Here is a 16,422-nt window from a genome sequence, read left to right as displayed (position 1 = left end):
TGGAAGTAGGTATTAAGGGTTTCCCCTCACATAAAGTCCACCAACCCTAGAGCCCACAGGAGGAGAGTAGACCCCTGGATGAGTTGCTCCCCATTCTGAAGACATGATCATGCAGACAACCCATTGATCCTCTTGGAGCTGAACACTTTACAGAGTCACATAAACACTGATCTCTCCGGCTCTGTACTTCCAGGAGACCTATGTCTGGCAAGCTGTCAGGCAACTCTACATGCTGTTTCCCTAGAGAGTTCCCCAATCCAGTTTCCTGGAAATACTGCAGTTTCCTGATGGGAGAGCTCTTCCAGGAACCCATAGCTTCTCAACTGAAATGGGACAGCTTTGTCAGTTGTTAGAACAAGGACTTGTTTTTTCATCCGTCATCCTTTTTATTCACCTCCATTCAGCAGTTAGTAAGCACTTTCTATATATACCACCTTGAGAGTAGAATCACCCAGGTGGAACAAATGCCATGAACAAAAGCTCCAAAGGAGTGTCTGGCTTTGAAAAGATAGACAGGGTTGCTTCTTTTTCTTTTCTTTTCTTTTCTTTTCCTTTTTTAAAAAAACTTCAGCAACTAGCTTTAAATATCAAGAGCTCAACCAAGGGATTCAGAGAACCTTATAGTACAATCCTCATGTTAGGATTCTCTAGTGAAATATAATCAATGGGAGAGGATGGATGGATGGATGGATGGATGGATGATGGATGGATGGATGAATGGATGAGCAGACAGATGGTTGGATGGATGGCTAGATGGATAGATAGATGGGTGGATGGATGAATGAATAGGTGGGTGGATTATGGATGGATGGATGTGTGGATGAATAGATGGATGGGTAGGTGGGGTGGATGGATGGGTGGGTGGGTTGGCAAATGGATGAATGGATAGGTGAGCAATGTTTGGTAGGTGGGTGGGTGAGTGGATGGATAGATGATAGTGTTTGGTAGGTGGATGGATGAGTAGGTAATGTGGATGGATGGATGGATGGATGGATGGATGGATGGATGGATGGGCTGGCAGGTCATTGAGTGGGTATGATGGATGGACAGATAGATAGGTGATAAATTGAAGTGGAAATTTCTGGTTTCCTTGAAGACTCAGTTTTGTCATGTCATGTTTTGCCCAGGGTGGCTTGTGAGAGAGCACATGATTTTTTGCTATGAGCTCTCACATGCAAGAGGTATGACTCTGACCAGCTGAGAACATCTGTGAGTGGATTCTGAGGAGAGGACATATATAGAGGCACAAAAGCAGTGAGACATTGCTTTTTGAACTGCCATCACTAGGCTGATCTTTCTGCTTTGACACTTGGCTTTGGAGAGAGAAATGTTGCAGAGAGCTTCTCTGAGCAGTCCAGCTGAGTCTTGTGGCTTTTGCTAACTTTGTGTTACTGCTTGCTGTTGGCCTTTGGACTGGACTTCTGGTATCCTGATGACTGAGTCTGGTAGTTCCCTAAAGATCCATCAACCTTATTCAGCAAGAAGTAGACAAAAGAGGACTACAGTCCTTTTCCCTACTAATCTCCTACCTAAGGTTTCAGGGAGTTGGACAGGAGGTAAAGGTACTTAAGAACCCTAAATAAAGTAGGTTTAGTGAAAATTCTAAGCCTACAATAGATCCTATCCATGGAGTCAATTTAAACCATTAAGGAGAATAAGTCCTTCCAACGATAGCCTATAGAACCTAAAGATCCAGGGGAGCCAAGAGAATGATTCGGGTCAAGTCCAAAGAGCTAATAACTAGACTCAAGGGAGCAGGAGAAGTAAGTGTCCCAACTCGGAAAGAGCAAACTCAGCTCTCCTCCACCACTTTGATCTATCTATCCTTCGACAGAGTAAATGATATCTGCACATGAGGGTGAGGAGAATTTTCTTTATTGTTTCAAATTCCCTATAACACAAATATGGGGAAGAAATGGGAAAAAAACTATTTCATTCAAAACTCCTTATCAGGACTGTAAAGAGTTTTCATTATTAGTAAAGTATTCATCACACAAGCATAAGGATATGAGTTCAATCCCTGGAACCCACATAAAAAAGCTGGGTGTGCAGGTAGAACATACCTATAATCTTAGCACTACAGAGGCAGAAGCAGGAGGTTCCCTGGGGTTTTGTGGCCAGTCTATCTGGACACATTAACAATCTCCAGGCTCAGTGAGGTGATTAGTTCTAAAAGTAAGAGAATGAGTCCTGACGTAGACCTGGCTTTTGCATACATTCCCTTTGTCATTTCCTTCCAGTTTATATTAACATCTACTTTCTTCTGACCCTTCAAGTTTTTGGAGTTTCTTCTATTCTTGATCATTTCTGTATCTCTAGGAATGAGCACAAAGGCAGAACTGTAGTAATCATAACTTTAATGATAGAATTTTGGTTTCAGTATAATTAAATTCATCAGAAGAGAAAACCCACTTCACAAAAAAAATGCTTTGCAGAGTCATCAGTGATGGACTCTCTCCAGCTAGCCAAAACTAAAAACTAGAAATTATGTGCTATTTTGTAATTTTAAAATATTCAGGTCCACTTTTCTTTCATAAAAATTATTATCATTATTATATTTATATCTGCCTTTGTATGCACTAGTTTAGCCATTGCACTTCTTTTCAGTGAAGTCTGTCACCATCAACTGTGAAAACTGTAAAGCTTTGATGAATTAAATCTGTTGTCTTCAAACTCTTTTTCTCATATTTCCTAAAGGAACTTGTTTTTCACACATACCTCGCATACTTTTTTTTTTCTATAGGGATATTTGTTTCATTTCACTTACTCTTTTGTGTGTCATGTGAGGAAGGTATACACAAACCATTGTGCAAGTGTGGAGGTCAAAGGACATTGGTTCTCTTTTCCCATCCTGTGGATTCCAGGATTCCAGTCAAAAGCTTTGGCTGCAACCACTTTTAACCACTGAACCTCTAGCCCTCATTTACACATTTTCAGTAGATACTTAACATTTTCATCACAAGTTTAAACTGCTTCAAAAAAAAAAAAAAAAACCTTTCCATCATATTATAAATGCCAGTATTTAAGAACATATTTAAACACATTGTTTCCCTTGGTGTTCTTTGCTATCCTTTGCTTACTTAAAAATTCTTTCTTGAGGATCCAAGATGGCAGCGCCTACCATGCATGGTATCTGAACAGCAGCTCAGCAGTGAGAACAGAGTGACCTACCGGTGGTACTGCGGATCCTAAAATCCCAATGTCTGTGTTTCTTGGGTGAGAGGAGAGCCCATGGGGAAACTCAGGGTCCAACTTCAGGTCACCTGGCTAATTCCAGAAAAGTTCCCAGGCTCACAACCTGTGGCCTCAGCCCTACTCTACTTGCCCAGTCCTACCATCTGTGCATAATTTCTGGGTACCGGCAGCTCACCGCCCCAATCTTGGGCACCCAACCTCACCATCCCGTGAACACCTTTCCAGTACTGGCAGTTCGAGGCTTCAATCTTGGGCATCCACTTTCACCGTCCTGTGGAGAGGATACCCTGTAGTACCAGGGGTGAGATACTCTAAACTCAGGTGCTTACTCTCATCATACCGGGCATACAGCTCCAACATTGGGCCTCCTGACCCATGGAAGCAACCCCAAAGCTCAACCCATCGCCCTAAGGAGACCAGCAAGACATCTGAGCTTACATATTCTCTAAAAATGCTGTGCCCAGCAAGCACAGTGTCTGCACTCACTAACCTTGGGGCAAAAAAGCCAGTGGCAGGGCAGCTGACATTACAACATCCCTTGGCAAAAGGAGGAACCTCAAGCTCTTGGGGAATCCACTTGGTCCTCAGGATCATACATCAGAGAAGAACCTCAGGCAAGTCCCTGAGATCTACTCACCAGTCTGAGATCATTTCCAGAAATCTGAGAAGGGCTCCTGCAGGAACATCCAACTTCCTGCCCAGGGCTCTTCCCAAATCCCTGAGAACCCCAATAGGCAATAGGATCTAACAGCCAATACTAGAGACAACCAGCTGGTTAAAGGTCAGTATGAAAACACAATCAACAAAAGCCAAAACAATATGGCATCCCCAGAACCCAATTATCCCATGGCAAGAAGCCCTGCATATTCTACCACAACTGAAACACAAGAAAATTAACTTAAATCTATGCGTATGAAGACAATAATGAAGGAAACAAATAAGATCGGTAAAGAAAGGAAGAAAGTCAAACAGATTGAGGCCTTTAGGGAGGAAATACATAAATCACCAAAATAAATTCAGAAAAGTACAGACAGGTGAAGGAAATGAACAAATTATTTAATGAAATGCAAGAAAATACAAAGAAAGAGGTGAAGAAAAACAGTTCAAGATCTGACATTGTAAATAGAAATATTAAAGAACAAACTGAAGAAATTCAGAAGAGGAAGAAACTAGGGGAAAAACAGGAACAACAGAGCTAATCAGCACCAACAGCATACAAGAAATGGAAGAAAGAATCTAAGGCATAAAAGACACAGTGGAAGAAATTGATGCATCCATCAAAGAAAATGTTAAATCCAAGAAATTCTTGACACAAAACATCCAAGAAATCAAGGACACCATGAAAAGATGAAACCTAAGAATAATAGGAATAGAAGAAAGAAAAGATTCCTGACTCCAAGGACCAGAAAATATTTTCAACAAAATCATAGAAGAAAATTTCCTCAATCTTAAGAAAGAGATGCCTATAAGCATACAAGAGGACTATAGAACATCAAATAGATTAGACCGGAAAAGAAAATTCTCCTACCACATAATGTTCAAAAAGCTAAATGTACAGAACAAAGAAAAAAATATTAAAAGCTGCAAGGGAAAAAAAGCCAAGTGACATATAATGACAAACCTATCAGAATCATATCTGACTTTTAAGCAGAGACCATAAAAGCCAGAAGGGTCTGGATAGATGTCTTTCAAACCCTAAGAGACAACAGATGCAAGTCCAGACTACTATACCCAGCAAAACTTTCAGTCAACATAGATACAGAAAACAAGATATTCTATAATAGAACTAAATTTAAACAATATTTATGCACAAACCCAGCCATACAAAAAATTAAAGAAGGAAAACTCTCACCTGAGGAGGTTAACTACACTCCCCCCCAAATCACAGAATATAAATAACTTCACTACAGCAAAACCAAAAGTAGACAAGCACACAAACACACTACTGCAACCAACATCAAAATAAAAGGAACTAACAGTCACTGGTCATTTATATTTCTCAACATCCTTCATCTCTCAACATGTTTCAACTCTCCGATAAAAAGACACAGACTAACAGAATGGATGCATAAACCGGACCCATCATTCTGCTGCATACAAGAAACACACCTCAGCCACAAAGATAAACATTACCTGAGAGTAAAGAGCTAGAAAAAAGTTTTCCAAGTAAATTGACCCAAGAAGCAACCCAAGGTTGTATAGACCTAAATATCCTCTGTGGGCTCTTGGGCTCCTGTTGTTTCAGACCAAGCCTCTGCCTGTCTCCCGAGAGAAGGCCTCCTGTTTAAAGAGACAAGTCAGTTGCCTGGAGCAGCAGAAAAGGCATTACCTTTTAAAATCAACACTATTTATTTATTTATTTACCTTTAATGTTTAAGCACAAGCTAGGTACCTTGTACCTGTTTAGAGGTTTAAGCCTGAGCTTTTACGTTGTGTGTATGTGTGTGTGTGTGTGTGTGTGTGTGTGTGTGTGTGTGTGTGGTTGTTTTTGAGCTTTTCCCCTTTGCTACATGAAATGGGTGGTTATGCCTTTATAGGCAAACTTTATATAAACTTTACATAAACTCCCCTTTACCTTTATAGTTTAAGCATACGCTAGGCATCTTGTACCTGAGTTTTTACATTTGTTGTGGTTATCTTTGCCTTGGCCCTTTTGTTGTTACGAGATGGACAGCTCCTCCTTATAAACATATCAATTGTAATCTGAGATTTTAGGACTTAACTAGGCTAGTGTGTACTTTGCTAACTGTAAGTCCCCTGTGTCTTTTTGCATTTAGGCATGACTGACAATTGTTCCCTGTGAAAATGTCTCATGTTCAAAAGGATAAGCCAGCTGCCAGAGCAGTGTGACACCTTAATTTAGCCAGCATTTAAAGGCTTTTTGAAGTGGGAGGCATGCAGTTCGCATGTTTGTCTCCCAGCCTGACTTGGGGCCCTTACATTGACAAACAGAACATATCACTTAGGCCAAAATGCCCTTCAGCACCAGTTTTCCTGTAGAAATGCCACTTTTTGAGGAGATTGGTTGGTCTTTTTAGAGCAGTGTGACATCATCTCTCCTTACATAAACCTAAAATTGATGTGATTCCAACCTCTAGATCAGTAAGGACATATCACTTATTATTAAGTAAAAAAGAACTTATGCAGTAATTAACCTTAAGGCAAAGCCTGTCATTTTGAATCCTAGAATGTCTTTGCAAGTGGAACAGCAGTTGTGCCAATTTAGGCTGTAATAGGCAAAGCCCAGTTGATAATGTACTAAACCTGTAAGCCAGCCCCAATTAACACTTTCCTCTTTTAAGAGTTGCTGTGGTCATGGTGTTTCTTCACAACAGTAGAATAGTGACTAAGACAGAAGTTGCTAAGATAGGCCTGACCATGTTGCTTGTTGGCACAAAATATTTCAATGGTTTGTGTGGGGCTTAATGGGTCATCCTAGAAGCATGGAAGACATGAGGGCTGAAAGCAAGGTAGCTTATAATGTCCCAAATCAAGAGATTTGGGAGAAGAATATTAGTAAGTGGCCTAGAGATTATTCTTATAATATTTTGGCAAAGAAAGTGGCTGATTTCTGCTCTTGTCTAAGTCTCCCTGAGGTTAAATTGAAGAGTTTTGGATTAATAGCATTGCCAGAGATTCCAAGACACCCGAGCATGACTGTGTCATACGGTTATTAGTGGCCACACCTATGCAGATCTATAATAAAAAGGAGCAAGCTAAGCAAGGGAAAATATAAAATGTACAATTTGAAGAGAAAAGAAGCAGCAGGAAGTTTAAAGGAGCTAAGTCTATCTCTCAGGGAGATAAAGAGATTAAAGAAAAGCCAGATAATAAATGAAATAAAGTGGATGATCTCAGGGGAAGACTTCAACCAGATAAGCTTCCTACTTGTAGAAAGGAATTAAAGGAAAGTTTAGGTCATGAAGGAAACAATCATAAACAGAAAGCTGATGAAAATGTTATTTGTGTGAGCGTGCCAAGTTCTAGCCCCAGCAAGCTGCAGAACTTGGCAGCTTCAGCCACGTGGTTCTAGTTTTAGGGTCAAGAAAGAGGTTGTGGAATCTTCCTCCATGGCTAAGGAAAGTTTCCAGGGCCAGGTGTATATCCCAGGTGTCCTTGCAGGGAAGCCCAGAGAGGCCATTACAAGAAGCTCTAAAACTGAAGCCTAGATTTCATTGGAAACCCCAAGATATTAGAGGTGGCAGAGTCATGGAATACCTGCCAAATAGACCTGTGGACCAGGTATAGAACCAACTCAAGAAAGAAAAGTATATTGTAGTCAACAAAGCTGAAAAAAAGTTGGAGATGAAAAGTGCTGTGACATCATGCATGGAGATGCAGAGTTTAGAGTTTGTCTATCTCAATTTTTGTTGTTGTTGTTTTGTTTTTTTGTGGGTTTTTTGTTTTGTTTTGTTTTTGTTTTTGTTTGGACTTGGTTTGGTTCAAGTTTTCCTCACTATGCTCCCTTTTCTCCATTTTGGAATACTAATGTGTATCCTGTACCATTGTATGTTGGAAGTATGCGATCTGATTTTTTTTTTTTTTATTTCATAGGGGGTTACAGTCAAGAAATTGTCTTGAGTCTCAGAGTAGCTTGAACTTTGGACTCTTTATTAGACAGTAGTAAGACTGTAATAGACCATGGAGACCTTTGAATTTGAACTTGATATATTTTTGTGTTATGATATCGCTACAAGGCTATGGGGATCAGGGAGAGGAATGTGGTATTTTGAATAAAAATGACTTCCATGAGCTCATATATTTGAACGCTTAGGGAGTAGCACTATTTGAAAAGATTAGGTGTGGCCCTGTGGGAGGAAGTGTGTCACTGGGAGAGGGCTTTGAGATTTCAGAGGTCCAAACCAGGCCCAGACTATCATTTCTTGCTGCTTTCAGATCCAGATGTAGAACTCTCAGCTCCTTCTCCAGCACCAAGTAAGCCTGCATGCCGCCATGCTTCTTATCATGTTGATGATGGACTAAACCTCTGAACCTGTAAACCAACCCCAATTAAATGCTTTCTTTATAAGAGCTGCTGTTGTCTTGGTGTCTCGTTGCATCAATAGAACATTGACTGAGACATTTACCAGTTCTCAGCACTTCTTTTTAAAAATTTTTCTTTTTACATTTACTTATTGTGTGTGTGTATGTGTGTGTATACATGTGAGTGTATACACATGCACACACACATACACACACACACACACACACACACAAGTGATTAAACTCAGGTTTTAGGCCTGGCAGTAAGTTCTCTACCCAATAAGTCTCACAGCCCCTACCTCACAACTCTTCAAATATACTTCTTGAACTGATAGCCAAAGCTATAATGAAAGAGGAAAAAAATACAATAGCTATAAACAGGAAAAGAAGAAGTCAGTTTATCCATATTTGCAAGTAACATGATCCTACACTTAAAAGACTCTGGTAACTCCATGAGAAAACTCTTATACCTGATAAAAACTTTCAGCAACATAGCAAGATACAAAATCAGAATGCAAAAATCAGTAACTTCTCTGTACACCAATAACAAAGAAGCTAAAAACATAGTCAGGAAGACAACCCCATTCATACTACTCTGAGGGGAAAATAATCTAGGAATAAACTTAACCAAAGAAGTGAAAGCCCTCTACAATGAAGAAACTGAAAAAGACAATAAAACATGGTAAGACTTCCCTCACTCATGTGTCATCAGAATTAATATTGTGAAATGGCCATTCTACTGAAAACCATCTACAGATTCCATGTAATTTCCTCTAAAGTTTGATGACATTCCACATAGGAATATTATGTATATGTGTAATATATATATATATATTCCATAAAGAATCACAAAACACCCTGATAGGCTAAAGAAATCATAGAAGGAACAATGCTGAAGGTATAACAATACCTGATTTAAAATTATACTACAGTGCCAAAGGAGCAAAACTGACATGTACCAGCTTAGAAACAGAAACACAGACCAATAAAGAATAGAAGAATCAGAAGTAGCTCACAAACTTAAACTATCTGATTTTTTAATAAAAGTGAGGGGCAGGGAATGTCTTCAGCAAATAGTGCTGGGAAAAATGCATTATCTATCTACCTAGAAAAATTCACAAAAGTCAATTCAAAATAGAACAAAGATGACAGAAGACGTGAACTTTGGAAGCTGCTAGAAAGTACTTCAAGATGCAAACTCATTAGCATAGGCATGGGCCATCTAAATAGAACCCAGTGTCCTAGAAAGAAATAACAGGAAAAAACAACTGTGACTGTATGAGGCTGAAAAGCTTTACACAGCAAAGGTAACAATGGAGTGAAGAGACAGGATGGAAGAAAATCCACTGCGGAAAGCAGTACAGAGGTTCCTCCAAAAACAAAAACTAGAACTACCTCATGATCCAGCCATGCCTGTCTTCATATGTACCCAAGGGAATCTAAGCCAGCACACAACAGAGACAGCCACACATCCATGCTTGTTGTGTCACTCTTCAGCCACCTTACAGAGTCAGCTTATGTGTTCATCAACAGATGAATCAGTATTATTCAGCCATAAGTAAACAGACATGTCATTTTCAGGGAAATGGGTGGAACTGGAGATGAACATGCTAGGAAAAATAAGCCAAACTCAGAAAGACAAATGTGTGTATTTTTCTTCATATGCAGAATATAGACTTTAAAAATAATAACTGAAAGCTGTTGTTATATAAACAAAATTCCAGTCATTGATTTTACCAACGAATACTTGTTATGCCCAATTTGTGAGAACCCCAAAAGACCACCAGGTAGTTGAGTCCTTTGCAAAACACATGAGGATCTTTATCTGCACCTCAAGCTGGACTTTCACAGACACCAAGGTATTGGTATCCAGCAGAGAGCCCCGAGCTCTGGATTGTGAGTGATTTATAGACCCCAATCCCTCCCAGCAGGTCTAAAGCAGGGGATTCTAGCCTGGCAACCTTTTATTGATTAATACAGAAAAGGGGGATGCTACATTTCAAAACTGTTGGCTATGGACCATGAATGGCTTTCTTTGTTCTCTTTTGCCAGGGGGTGAAGAAAAATGGCTGGCCTTGGGCTCAGTCTTGTCTTGGGCTGATAGACTGCTGCTAGGGGAGAGTGCCTGATTAGCTCAGTCTATGCTATCTCCAGGATGGAGACCATCCAGGCCAGTTTCCTGGCAACAGTACCTCTAATGAGCAGCAAGCTTAGCTCTTTCCTGCAGCTGGCTGGAACTGCCTAGAAGCAGCAAGGTCAACTGGCCTGATAGGTTTTAAACTTTTTAGCTCAGTACTCCCCAAATCTAGTTTTTTTTTTTTTTTTTTTTTTAATGCAGTTTATTCAGGAACCTTGAACAATCATCTGACCCTGAGGAAAGCCAGCCCACAGCTTAAAATAGCCTCTGGGTAGCCAACCCCAGCATGCCACGTGGGCAATGCAGATATGTCCACATACATGGAAGCAAGCCAGATCCTCAGCCTTAGCCAAATGTGGAGTTGTTCATGACAGAGCACTCACCATCAGGAAGGTGGAAGGCGGAAACCAGCTCCATCTTTAAGGCGCGGCATTACACAGCTCTCTACAGTCCCCCCTTTTTGTTTTAGACGCATCAGGCAAGAGTAGAGGTCTGATCTCTGATATTAGAAATAAATTGGGACTTTGTACCAATGTTCATTTACGTGCCATCCACCCAAAGAGCATCAGACCCGTCTGATACCTTTTTCTCAGAGGTGGAACCTGGGGCATCAACCTGCATGCAATCAGACATGCTCTTCTCTGGGTCCAAAGCAGCTGACCCTGAGTGCAGTGCTTAGCCTCGCATCCTGAGCATAACATTTTAGCTTTTTATGGTAGCCAACCATGCTTGGGGAGACCGTCCTGCTTCAATGGCTATAAAGGCCTGAATGGTCATGGCTGCATTACGCTGTTGTGAGACTCTAATCTTGCATATATACCACAGGCAAACCAAGGAGACCAACACCAGAAGGTCTGCTAACGCTCCCATGCCTGCCCATTCCTTCAGATGATTCATGGCTGCAGCAATCCATGATGATAATCCTGTGGCTAGTCCTGCATCCACTCTGGTAGAATTTACCGTGACAATGGCCACTCTCAGCTGCTCCATCGTAGTATCGAATTCTCCAGTCCAATTACCTAAAATATAGCTAGACAATTGTTTAGACAGATTTGCAGCACAGGGAAAATTCTCATGTTGTATGCTAGTGACTCAAAGTCCAGCATACTTTCATTGACAGCCAAGTTGAGCGATTTGCCATAGGGTATCAATAAATCTAGTTTTTAATTCTTTGGTCTCTCAAACTCAGGAGTCAGATGCTGGGGTGAAAACCTGCTAGCTCAGAGAGGCAGAGAAAGCACCCAGCTGACCTTCCTACTCAGCTCAGGTCCCAGAAGAAAAAAAAAAGCCCCTTCTCCTTCTCCATGCTGTCTTTAAAACCCTTAAACTCAATGTTTCTCCTAACTACTTCCTGTACATTTCTCCATCCAGCCTCTGAACTTCCTCTCAACAATCTACAGTTTTCTCCTTGCTCACTTCCTGCTGACTGGTTGCTTGTTGCACCTTTTACCCTAGAGTTAATTCTATTTAATCCTATTTGCAGAAATCTCTTGGATTAGAGGTGTGTGCTCAGGCTGTGCCACACCACAGCCACTTTTGTTTACGATAAGCAAAAGGTTCTTTGGTTAAAGGTGTGTATTAGGGCTGAGCTACATCACAACAGGAAACAGGTTTTTGCAGTTCACAAATATCCGGCAACAGAAAGTAGAAAGTATTTGGAAAGAGTAAGGTGACCAATGGAAAGAAGAGTTTGGACAGAAGATGAGAAGATGGTAATAAGAAGTGATGAATGACACCAAAATATATAATACACATTTAGGAGAATGTCATAATGGCACCCATTATTTTGTTAAAAGAATATATGCTAATAAGAAAGAAAAGGTTGTATCCAGATCTGTTATGTGTTATTTGGAAAACAGCCTGCAACATATCCCTGTTGTTTCTGAAACCTAATGCTATCTACTAGACTGTGTGTGCCCCTAACTCATGTTGCAGCCCCAATCCTCAGTGTTGCTATGTTTGGAAATAGGGCATTTGGTTTATACAGGAATTAAATGGGGTCATAAGTGCAGGGCACTATGCCCAGGAGTGGTGTAGCTGGATCTTGAGGTACTGCTATTCCCAGTTTCCTGAGAAAGTGCCAGGTTAATTTCCAAAGTGGTTGTGCAAGTTTGCACTCCCACCAGCAATGGAGGAGGGTTCCCCTTTCACCACATCCTCTCCAGCATGTATTGTCACTTGAATTTTTGATCTTAGCCATTCTGATCAATGTTAGATGAAATCTCAGAATTGTTTTGATTTGCATTTCCCTGGTGACTAAGGATATTGAGCATTTCTTTAAGTGTTTCTCAGCCATTTGATATTCCTCAATTGAGAATTCTCTGTTTGGCTCTGCATGCCATTTTTAATTGGATTATTTGGTTTGTTGGTGTCTAATTTTTTTAGTTCTTTATATATTCTGGTTATTAGCCCTCTGTCAGATGTAGGGTTGGTGAAGATCTTTTCCCAGTCTGCATTCTGTCATTTTGTTTTAATGACAGTGTCCTTTGCTTTACAGAAGCTTTTCAGTTTCATGAGGTCCTACTTATTAATTGTAGATCTTAGAGCCTGAGCTGTTGGTTCTGTTCAGGAAGTTGTCTCCTGTGCCAATGAGTTCAAGACTCTTCCCCATCTTTTCTTCCAACAGATTTAATGTGTCTGGTTTTATGCTGAGATCTTTGATCCACTTGAACTTTAATTTTGTACAGGGTGATAGATATGGGTCTATTTGCATTTTTCTACATGTGGACTTCCAGTTAGACTGATACCATTTTTTAAAAAAAGAGCAGGACACTAATCTAACAGAGCTGTGAATTTTGAAAGTAAGAACAAGATGATCAAAATGGCAGCATCCCTAAGCCCCCGGTTTTGAATGCAGTGTCTGCTTCCATGTGAGAGGAAATGGACTCTCCAGTCCTGGCCAGAACACATGCTGCCAGCATCAGCCTTTGGGTTTTGTGTTTGTTTGCTTCCTTTTTCTTTTTCTTTTCCTTTTTTTCTTCATTTAAAGACAAAGAAGAGTTTGCCAGAGAGTAATATGCAATAGAGTGGCCACCAGCAAAAGCGTGGAAAAGTGCACAAAGGAACAGAGACATGTTTATCATGGCCTTAGGTTCCATGAGTTCATCTCCCGCAAAAGCAATTCCAATACCCAAAATTCAAAAAGGCAAAACATTAAAACTGTTTCAGGCTTTCCAAAAATTCTTTGCAAGCCAACTCCCCCAGGGCCAGAAGTCCACACATGACTAGGTCCTTAAGTTCCCCAGACTTCCTCCTTCTTTAGGCTGCATTTTCTTTCTTTTCTAAACCCTGGGCTCTGTCCAAAACTGAAAGGCCAGCAGAAGGAAAAACAGACATGAGAACCAGAGGTCTCAAACAGTACAGGCCTTCATTTGGGGGAGAGGGAGCCACAGAAGGGGTTGTGTCATTGTAAGAATTTGGTGCCTTACAAACAGAGGTAGCCGTAGGGCAGAAGGAAGAGTGGGGAAAGAGGTAGAAGTTTCCTCTTCTAGCTGGCTGTCGGCCATTGCTAAGAGTACTGGCGAGAAGTCAGTAAAAGACTGTTAAGTGATTAGAAAACATCTTTCCTGGTAGCCATCATTAACATCCACAGGTCAGGGCAGTCAAGAGACTAGAGTGTGGTTCTCAACTTACTAATGACATGACCCTTTAATACGGTTCTTCGTGTTGTAGTAACTTCCAACTACAGAATTATTTTTGTTGTTACTTCATTGTTGTAATTTTATGGTTATGAATCATAATGTAAATATCTGGCATGCAAAATATCTAATATTAAATCCCTGTGGAGGGGTCATTTGACTCCCAAATGGTTTGAGACCCACAGGTTGAAAAATACTGGTCTAGAGAAAAATGTTCTTTTACTTCTAGAAATCAAATTACTATCCGTACTGAATTGTCACAGTTCGGCTGAAATGAAGGAGTTTATAAAATGGTGTGGCTCTGGCTCACAGGGGGAAAAATGCTGGAAGGGCCCAGGAGCCTCTTTGTTGTAACTTGGCTATGTCTCTCTCTCTCTTTTCTCATACTCAAGTCTCTACGTTTCCGACCTTCTGGAACCCAGGTGCAGTGAGACTTTTCAGATATTCCAGTTTGGAAAAGTTGCTGATACCAAGATGAATCCTGACTGTTAGACCTGCACAGAACCAGAGCCAGGAAATAATGAAGCGACTCTTATGCCCATCTGCCTGTGGACAAGTGCTTTCTCTTTTTATTAAGTTTGTTCTTTGACCATTACACACATGTATACAGCACATTTTTAAACTCTTCCTGACAACTTCTTACTTCCCAATTAATGTCCCTTCCTTTCTAACAAATCTTTTCCCGAATTCATGAGCCATATTAAAGATAGCAGAGAAGCAGGGGTTAGTTAGAAAGAAAGAAAGAAAGAAAGAAAGAAAGAAAGAAAGAAAGAAAGGAGTGGAGAAGGATGATAGGCTGAAGAAAGAGAAAAAAATTAAATAAATTTTAAAAGAAAATGATTACCACTAATAGATGAATACCAGAGGGGGAATAAAAATTAAAAACTAAAATATTTAAAACTGAAAAAAAATAAGCCCTGCCCTGGAAGTGTTGCAGGTGTGGCTGCTGTGTCACATACTCACCAGCAGGTGGCAGAGAGGAGAGAGGCTGTGTTCTGACCTGTGAACATCTGAATGAGCAGTAGCTGAACACTCCCTGGAAAGAGCGAGCTGATAGAAGGGCTGGGGTCTTCAGAACAGGAGAGCTGGTCCTCATCTGCTGCAGTGCTGGGAGAAGCAGGCCCTGTACCTCACCTGACCGGCACAGCCCTGAATGTGGGGGTTGCAGGTGAGCCTGCCCCGAGGGTGTGTGCATGGGAGAGCTGGTCCTACCCATTTCTTGTCTGCAGTGCTCCCCTTCTCTGAATGGCAAGGGGCCCCTGCTGGCCACACTTGGCTTTGTAGTCTGTGGGACTTGAGTGGTTTATATTCTAGATTGGAGGTGGGGAGGGACCAAAAGTACTAATATCCATTTGGACAGCCCTGACTCTACTGTTAGCCTACCAAGCATTGAGCAACCACTGCTGGAGAAATGCCTGAAGCTGCAGTGAGTTTTCACTCCCTACCGCAGGTAGGTGGCTCTAAAGGTTGATTTCATGCACTGACCTCAGAGTGCAGGCTATCACACGTCAAAGAGATGGAGTGAGCTCCTACCCACTGATGGGGGCTACCTCTGCCATCCAGTCTACTTCATGCCTGAGCCCAGCCTCCTGCCTCCCGGGTTCTCTGGCTTGTCAGTGGCCACTCTTTCTCACCATGGGTCCTGCTGTGGCCAGTTGACTTGAGTTCTCTGATTTGTAATTGTTCCTCAAACCCAGGCCCCCAGGGTATGGGCTCACCTATCTTTGGCCTCTTGTGGTCCAGGCTCTTATGTGTCCTGCAAGATGATCTGACAAGTGGCCAGACTGTGTGAACTGTCTTCCTGAAAGGCTCCTCCTCTGGCTGCCACTAGGGTTTCAACCTTTCCCTTTCCACAGCAAGAGAATCTTGGGGAACTTAAAGTTCATTGTTTTTATATAATAGCCAAAGGGAAGGGCACAAGTGTCTCTCTTTCAAGACTTGATTTGTCCTCTGACCTCAAATGTGAAGGGGCATGCGTCCAAATACATATTACACACACTTGAGTTATAACTTATTAATATGGTAAATTTTATGTAACCGTTAGAGAGTTATCTTATAAAGTTATAGTGCCATGAAACTGGAACATTAGAATATATATTATGGGAAATTATTGTACTGTATAGAAATGAACACATACTTACTAGAAAAAAACAGACGATAATACAAAATATTTGATGTATTAATCTCTGGCAAAAAATAATCTCTTTCAGAATGGTTTCACCTCTTCTACCTCCTCTTCTCACCCCCCCCCATTCTTCCTTTGTCCTTTTCATGTTAGTCAAGCTGGAATCTTATTTACAGTCTCCACCTGCTATGCTATCAGAAGATATAAAGGGGGGATGAAGAGGAAAGCCCACGGGTTCTTTATGATCCTGGAATATCAATAATCCTTTCCCAAGCTCTCTTTCATGCCACCTTTGACAGGAATAAAGGGAAGCGTGTGTGTGCTCCTGGCTGGGGCACAGCTAC

At 41.1% G+C, this 16,422-nt stretch overlaps 1 pseudogene; it reads left to right on the top strand.

Annotated features, from left to right (window-relative positions):
* The first annotated feature begins 14,869 nt into the window (after nt 1-14,869).
* On the top strand, nt 14,870-14,987 carry LOC132651908 (small nucleolar RNA SNORA17; annotated as a pseudogene).
* The last annotated feature ends 1,435 nt before the right edge of the window (nt 14,988-16,422 follow it).

This window comes from Meriones unguiculatus, chromosome 1, assembly GCF_030254825.1.
Source record: "Meriones unguiculatus strain TT.TT164.6M chromosome 1, Bangor_MerUng_6.1, whole genome shotgun sequence".
Lineage (NCBI taxonomy): Eukaryota > Metazoa > Chordata > Mammalia > Rodentia > Muridae > Meriones > Meriones unguiculatus.
Note: the sequence above shows the minus strand (reverse complement) of the source record. Positions and strands in the feature narration are given on the sequence as shown.